Genomic DNA, 9234 nt, shown 5'->3' on the forward strand with positions numbered 1-9234 from the left:
TACAAAATTTGTTTCTATCCATTTTTGTTACGTTTTTACGAGTCAGACTGACATTTCTGGAGGGGGGGGGGGGGGTTAAAACCGTCCTAATCCCACCCCCTCACCTGGGTAAGGCCTTGGTTAGATGCAAATGCCAATATCACTAGCACCGTCAGCAGTACAAGGTAAAGTTTTAAAGTGTAGACAGTTTATCATATAGCTAGGTGACATTAGATGTCCCTGTTTGTTATTTCTTGCACATCGATTTGAGTTTTGTTCATTAGTTTCCCATACTCATAAAAAAAATGCTGCTCTATGCAAATAAAAGTGATGTTTGATATTAACTTAAGTAGATGAAGAAACAAAAAAAAATGCAGTATAAAAATCATATAATAGTAATAATAAATATAATGATAATAATATAAATAATAAATATAATGATTATAAATATATAAATATTATAATAATAAAACATAACAGGACTAGCTAAGCAGACATGTGGGCCCTGAGTGCTGCTTTTCTTTTTTGACGGATTTCGTACCCGTCCTTCGTTGTAGACGTAATTAGGGTTTTTTCTTGGTTTTGGACGACTGGCCAGTTGATCACAACAGCAAACTTGCCTTCAGTAACTCCTGTAACACTAAATGCCACTTGACTTTTTTGTAGTTCTTAAAGTTTTGGGATAAGTGTCTTAAAGAATCTGCATGCACACAATTCGCGAACCATGAATATCGACATTTACCGGCACAGTTTATAGAATTATCCAGTAAGTTTATCGCAGATCATTTTTGGTCTTCATTCTCGGTGCGAACAAAAAGCTCCTCCCACTTATTTCTGCATTAGCGGGTTAGTGTGTTTCCGTCAATCAATGAGAAATGGTTGCAAAGTGCATTATTCGTAATTGCGAAAGCAGAAAAAAAACTTGGTGAGCCAGCCAAGTGGTTTGCAAGTGTCCCATCTCACAGGTATGACTTAATTTATATACAAATTATGACTTAATCTATTATTTACATACAATGGACTCAAATGATTGGCCTATGTAGGATTTTATAAAAAAAGGGGTTGGGGGTTGATGAAATTTGTGAAAATAAGGAATTTTTCTTCTTCTAATAACTGGTGAAATAGGTGTGATGGTTTCAGGGGCGGATCCAGGATTTTTTTAGGGGGGGGGGCAAAATAGGTTGATCCGACAAACTTACGTTAGGAGCAAGTTTAATTAATGCAAACCTGCGTTAACTTGGTAAATTACGCTACTTTAGACTACTTTAGGGGGGGCACCCCTCGCCCCCCCTCTGGATCTGCCACTGGATGGTTTATCATTTTTTTTCACGTCGTGATGTTTATTTTCTACGATATTTATTTTCTAGATAAGACTACTTTCGTTTTCAATCAATATTTTCGTATGAAATGGGCAAACCATTCCTGAACTTTAAACAATAAACTCCTCTGTTTGAAAATCTTTGCACTTTGTGAATTTAGATAACGGTAAGGGTTCCTGATTGAGACCAATTTTAGGACTTGGGTTCTAATTATTGGTTGCTGTGGTAAAAGTTGCCATAATAGCCCTATCCAAGAACAGTACCAAACGTCTGTTAAGAAGTGTTTTTCGTAAAATTCTTAGGAACTTTCAGAAAATTTTATTTCTACTGATCTTAAGTTTAATATGGCCTTTACTTTTCTTTAAAAAAAACTTTCTTTTTCGTAAAGTTTTCGTAGTGTATATATATATGTATATATATATATATATATATATATATATATATATATATATATATATATATATATATATATATATATATATATATATATATATATATATATATATGTATATATATATATATATATATATATATATATATATATATATATATATATATATACGTATATATATATATATATATATATATATATATATATATATATATATATATATATATATATATATATATATATATATATATATTTATATCGGCTTGTACAAACAGCTCCTCTCATTTGATCTGCCATCAGCGGTCCAATTACCCTGGAACACGTATTTTGGCAGAAACTTTCTCAAAATGCCTTTGAAACCAACTTGAGACTTCGAAACCAATTTTTAATTCCTAAAAACAGCTAATAATAACATTACACTACTAATTACCGATTTTCATGTATGTATTGGAATAAATTAATTTAAAATTAGTTTATTCAAAATTAGTGTTCCAACGTTGAAGCGAAGTTTCGTGTCCAAGAGAAATCTGACTTGTATACCCGTGAAAAGATCTGATGCCGCTTATGTTTATATATGCAAAAACGTTCTCTGGAGCACTTGCACCCCGGTCCGGGTTTTTATAATGGGTGAGATAGGGAATGGTCATACTGCTAATTCTATAAACTGTGTTTACCCGTGTACCTCAACAAAAACATAGTCGCTTGGTGTATGTCCGAAACATTTGTTGAATATCCTTATTTCTGACTTTCACCGGAGTATGTCGACATTCACCATGCACTAACGCATGTTTAGCATTTCTGAGATTTGTGTGTAATACTTTGTATATCAATTTTACAACTCTTAAAGCATACGTTTTCTTCCTCCGTGGCCTATTCTGATGTCAGCTTCATAAAGTATACTGAACAATTCCTTGTTGGTAACATACTGTATATTCGTTTCTGCTAGTTTTAATGGTACAAACAACTTTTCTTCATCATTAATTTTCATAACGTCAAAACGTTTTTAATCGTCTGTAATCCAAATGTGTGCAGCGCTTAATTTTAGCAGAAATCACTTAAGAAAGTGTTTTAGACTACTTTTCTTGAGAAAATAAAAACAGTTGTTTTCTCGTTTATCTGCAATTAGTGAATTTAAGTTTTCAATAAAAGATCACGGTTCACTTCTATATCCATTCTGTATAAATCAGGGTACTGAATTTTTTTTAACAACCTTTCCATAAGACTGGCCCAAACTTTGCATAAGACCGACAAAGCGGACTGAATCCAAGCAGAGATAATGATTTGTTTTTTTCCCATCTTATCTTTCAATTAGAGGTAAGGATAGGGTTTCAAGAATTGGATTTTTTCCTCTCTTTTGGACATTCACCAGAGCATATTTGTGATTATCGACATGAGGGTCCAACTCCAAATGCACAAGAATGTAGTGAAATATTTGATATTTCACTGGCACATTTGGTGTTGGTTGACATTCACCATTTTTGGACATTCTCGGCAACATATATACTGTTTTTTGTTGTTATTTTTTTTGTTGTTTTTTTTACGTCTGTAATTTTAGTTAACAGAGTGAAAGAACTCTTGAACTGTAAAAATCTTGTAATACCAGAGTGCTGCTTGGATTTTACTGAAAGCATTAGATTTTCGTTACATTCGTTGTAACATTTTTTTTTTAATATTTGCGTTATGTTGTGTTTTTCTGTAAAGCTTTAAGTAAAACAAGTTTACGAGTAGGCTTTTAATGAGGGTGGGAGGGCCTACTGTTTCAGCTAATTCATGGATATATTGGTGATATTTTTCATTTAAACACAGTTTTGTTTTTCCCATAAATGGGGTCCAGGCTTCACTAGAATCACAATATAAACTACTGCTGTCGTCAGGGGCGTCGTTTGGGAGGGGCGGGGGGGGGGAGTCGCCCCTCCAATAATGTGAAGAAAAAACTATTATATAGCCCATACTGCTTAAATATCTGAATATGGACCCCTCTTGCCCCCCCCCCCCCCAATGAAAGTACTCTAGATTCACCCCTGGCTGTCATCTATGGGTGCCAGCTCTTCATGGTTTATGCTAAATTTTATTTTCACTTCATTAGAAATAGGAGACAACTTTTTTCAGCATTTGATAAATACAACACGAGATAATATACACTAAAAGAGATATAAAAGGAGTCTTGTACTCAGAACGCATTAACAATATAAGGTAGTTGAAAAACCCAAGGTGCTAGTAGTGAAGTGAAGCAGAACTTTCCAGTATAAAATTGGGCTTGTAGGATTTGTTTTTAGCAGGATTTACGCCGTTGCCATCTGAAGATGCCGCTAGAGATGCCAATTATCTTTTTTATTATTATTATACCTTCTCTAAAAGTAACTAGCAGATGGCCCTTTGGGGGTGACCTTTGGTGAAAGGTCATTTCTCATGGTGATACCGCGTCTAAATAAGCCCTTTTTAGGTATTCTTTATGTATCTAGTCCTGACTAGTAGGATTACAACGAACATATATCATTCCAGTAGGTTGTAAGCTGCGAAAAGTTGTTTTTATTTAAAGTATATTTAAAATTATAAATCTATGGGTGGATACTGTTTTTGTACATCTGGATGTGATTTCCTCAACTTTATTGCTCCGTTATTAAATGAAATTTTTTTTCAAGTGAAAGTAAGGAGCAACATTAAAACAAAACGAACAGAAATTATTCTGTATATGAGGCGGGGGGGGGGGGGGCAGGGTGCTCTCCCGTCCTCAACCCTTGCTCTTTACGCTAAGTCGTGAAGTTCTTGAAAAATACTTTCCTCTTTCAAATTCAACGGTCCTTGTGTTTGAGCAGTCTCTCTTACAGAATTGTGGCAAAAAGTCAAACTTTATCATAAAGAGCGAAGGTTGAGTAAGGGACACCCCACCTCATATACACGATAATTTCTGCGTTTTCAGCTTTAATGTTGCTCTTTACTTTTAGTTGAAAAAACTTAATTTTTAATTTAATTTCTGATTGTTTTTCAAATCAGTCCGGGAAATCCCCACCCAATACAAAATTTCCTGGAGACTTTCCTCCCCGCGGAAAATTCCATTATGGAAAATCCCCCGCAAAAAAAATCCGCATATTTTTCAATAGCATATACTATATGCGAACAATTCGTCAATATTAGTGGTCTATCAACTTTTGAATAATCTATCATTAATAATTGGTTCATAATACCAGTTTTTGTTGTTGTTGTTGTTTCTTTTAAAGAAGCTAATTTTGTAAGGTGCTGTGTTGAGGCCAGGGTCGTTAAAAGCCAAAATGTTTGGGGGGGGGGGAGCCGATTGGCTGGTCATTTTACCGACTTTTTGAGTCGGTAAAACTGCTGCGTTTACCGAACAAGTTCGAACTTTCTGTAGATGACATGTCAGTTTTTCATGGTCTTTATTTACCAAACAAAGAATTTTAGTGGCGTCGGAAAAATCATGGTGCTTCGCTTCACGATTTTACCGACTTATTTTGTATACCGATTGACCAAAACACTGGTGGGGGGCGCCCCCTCCCCCCTCCCATACGTGACGGCCCTGGTCGACGCTTAAGGTTGTATTATGCATAAGTGAGAAAAAACTTTGGTTTGGACCCTATATAGCAGTTTTTGATAAAAATTTCAGTCTTTGCTAACTTTAGTTTTTATATCTTTCCAATAGTAATAATCGTTAACGTTATAATTCCCCCCCCCATATATGCCTGGAGATATTGGTTACATTTAGGCATAGGGTTACCTATACCTGGATATTGGTTCATATTGCAAATTCTTTTAGAAATAGAAAAGAAATAAAAATCAGGATCATTATGTTTTGAAAGAATGCTCAATGGAGATGGTCCGAGTTATACATTTCTTATTTGCAATCTGATTGTTATGTTATATTGAAATATTACTTTTTCATGTTTTAAATAGGCCATTAATATAAATAAATCCGTGAATCTCCTATTATATTATACATCTAATAGGTTATACATCATCTTTTATATAGATTTTTTTTTGTCACCTTCGTTTTTTGGAACCCCAACGTACGAATGCGACAGAAGAGACCTCTAGGCGAGTCTCATTTCAGAGTGGAGGACATCTCCGCATCGGCCCACTTGAGTGAAGATTGGAGCAGTGGTGGTTCTGGCCTCTCTCATACACAGGGCAAAATCTTGATTAGCCCCCCCCCCGTCTCCCAAAATTTTCAGGCCAAATTTTAACGAAATTTTCGGTGTATTTAAATCTGACCTTTATTACAGTGGCCTCTGCTAAACTTATTAATTATCTCGTCCCAATTGATTTCTCCTAATTATTTGTTTTCTATACTCATTAACGATAAATCATTAAGTCACTCCTGGCCCATAGTTAATTTGACCTTTTTTTATCAATTGATGTAAGTTCTACCCCCCCCCCGCACCAAAAAAGTGATGACTGCTGTGAAAGTTATAAAATGGACGTGTAACTGAAGTCGATCGGATCACAGCAGAGATGCTGAAGACATCCCTTCGAGTCTGTATAACTGTTTGGGTTGCTCTCCTAGTGGTTGACTGGAATAGCAAAACAATTCCAAAATATTGGACCAGGGGCATACTGGTCACACTCGTCAATAAAGGCTACGACAACTGGAGAGGCATGCTCTTTCGGCCTGGGTGGTCTGTCTCTGATATTATTTCCATTCTTAGACTAATGGTTGAAGAATCCAAGAAGTGGGGCAAAAAAAAAAATATATACATGTTTCATTGATTTTGAAAATGCATTTGATTTTGTTGTTGAGATGTTATAGAAGATTTTGAAATAGTACAGATTATCTCATAAACTAGTCAAATTGACAATCACATTGTATGAAGTTAGTGAATGTTGTGTGCCCACCCCAGAAAATGCGGATACGTGTTCATTTATAATAAGTCTGCTGTGAAACAGGGATGTGTCCTATCCCCATTCCGGTTGGGGGGCTAGCTGTCTACCCCCCCCCCCAGCACACACAGGGAAAATATTCCCTGCGTGACTACCCCTGGAAAACACCCCCGTGGAACCCCCCCCCCCGCGGAAAATTTACAAATTGTTAATGTGTACATTTATCTTAATGCTGGTTCAAATGATTCTTCGTGAAATTATGTTTAGTGATATAAAATTGCGTATCAGATACTATAAAAGAAGGACTCTGGGTCGCTGTACAGGCTGGGGGACGGGCAGATATCTAAAAGAGCCCATTTCAATGCCTAAATCGTCTAATATCTCCATGAACCTTTAGATAAATATAACAAGGGTCTAGGGGGAGGGGTTAAGAGTTAATCTATCACCTTCCTTCATTTATATCAATCCTGGATAAGGGGGATGTGGGGAGATGCCTCCCTTTTTATTACACAAATCGTTTCATATATTTATTTTAAAGTTTCTTATAAGTTTCTGGGAAGGAGGGGGAGGTAGGAGTTGATATTTAATCCTCCTTGATTCCTGGCAATAATAAAAGTAGATTTGTTCAAAACGTAGAACAACTTCTGTCCTTCTATGTAAAATTTATCAGTGATGGTGCAAGCATCAATTCAAAAAGTAGAATTGTTGTAGAAGAAGTAGAGTTGTTCAAAAAGTAGAACAACTTCTGTCCTTCTATGTAAAATTTATCAGTTATGGTGCAAGCTTCAATTCAAAAAGTAGAATTGTTGTAGAAAAAGTAGAGTTGTTCAAAAAGTAGAACAACTTCTTTCCTTCTATGTGAAATTTATCAGTTATGGTGCAAGCTTCAATTCAAAAAGTAGAATTGTTGTAGAAAAAGTAGTTTTTCAAAAAGTAGAACAACTTCTGTCCTTCTATGTAAAATTTATCAGTTATGGTGCAAGCTTCAATTCAAAAAGTAGAATTGTTGCAGAAAAAGTATAGTTGTTCAAAAAGTAGAACAACTTCTTTCCTTCTATGTAAAATTTATCAGTTATGGTGCAAGCTTCAATTCAAAAAGTAGAATTGTTGTAGAAAAGTAGAGTTGTTCAAAAAGTAGAACAACTTCTGTCCTTCTATGTAAAATTTATCAGTTATGGTGCAAGCTTCAATTCAAAAAGTAGAATTGTTGTAGAAAAAGTAGTTGTTCAAAAAGTAGAACAACTTCTGTCCTTCTATGTAAAATTTATCAGTTATGGTGCAAGCTTCAATTCAAAAATTAGAATTGTTGTAGAAAAAGTAAAGTTGTTCAAAAAGTAGAACAACTTCTGTCCTTTCTATGTAAAATTTATCAGTTATGGTGCAAGCTTCAATTCAAAAAGTAGAATTGTTGTAGAAAAAGTAGAGTTGTTCAAAAAGTAGAACAACTTCTGTCCTTCTATGTAAAATTTATCAGTTATGGTGCGAGCTTCAATTCAAAAAGTAGAATTGTTGTAGAAAAAGTAGCGTGGTTCAAAAAGTAGAACAACTTTTTTCCTTCTATGTAAAATTTATCAGTTATGGTGCAAGCTTCAATTCAAAAAGTAGTATTGTTGTAGAAAAAGCAGAGTTGTTCAAAAAGTAGAAGAACTTCTGTCCTTCTATGTAAAATTTACCAGTTACGATGCAAGCTTCAATTCAAAAAGCAGAATTGTTGCTCAGACAGGTTAAGTATTTTTGCATTATATATAATATTGCATTTTATTTAACTACATCTACATGCTTTTTATAATGTTAAATTTGTTCTACTAGACTACAAGCAACCTTCTAAAGAGACGAAAAGGTGTTTTTTCGTCGGATGATTTGCCCCCAATCAATCATTGCACTTCCGGCCGAAGGCATCGAATCAGTACATCGGTACATGCGCAACACAGACCATTGGTAGGCATACCAAACTTTTATTTCTTTCAAGTCTAGCTCAAAACTGACATCTAGGGTGCTGGTGTCCCACCCCCTAACCTTCAGCACCAGAAGAGTTTGCACACGATATTTATATATCGTACTTAACTATAGTTTCAAGAATAAGAAAGCTGTATTTTCAATAGGGGGAAGAACCAGAGGTTTTCAGGATTGGGATGGTAAGTCTCTAGTCACGCATTTTCGTTTTCGTCCCATATATTAAAATAAATTGAACGATTGGTTACTTCTAGGTATTCTGAATAAGAAAATACGAGCCCTAGCTGGTCGGAAAAAATGTTTTTGGCCCGATTAAGGACGAAACAAACAAGTTTTTTCTTAGCTTAAGGGCCTCTTGACTCAGTAGCTTACATATATAAGATTCGAGCTCTTTAGAAAAAAATTGTCGGTACTTTTTCGACCGAACAAAAAGCTAAGCGACAAAAATCTTGTGACACGCTTCACTTTTTCCCTAAACGTAGAAGTCTTCTTGCTTCCTCAAACACTTCACCCAAAATCTCTAACACATCTCTAACACAAACACCCAAAATCTCTAACTCGATCTCTCCAGTCGATCCTGAAATATTAGAGATGTGTCATTTTGATAATCGGTATGCATGATTTGTCTCGATTTAGCTAATCTGTTACCCCTGTTTTTTGTATATCATTGTTGCAGAATATACTGAGGGCGTAGAAGTGAAATGAAACCACGAGATTCTTGGACTAGTGATAGAACATATTAACCTAAGATTGACCTTGATA

The sequence above is a fragment of the Artemia sp. Qi Xiang Cuo genome, chromosome 13 (assembly GCF_049724085.1).
Source record: "Artemia sp. Qi Xiang Cuo chromosome 13, ASM4972408v1, whole genome shotgun sequence".
Lineage (NCBI taxonomy): Eukaryota > Metazoa > Arthropoda > Branchiopoda > Anostraca > Artemiidae > Artemia > Artemia sp. Qi Xiang Cuo.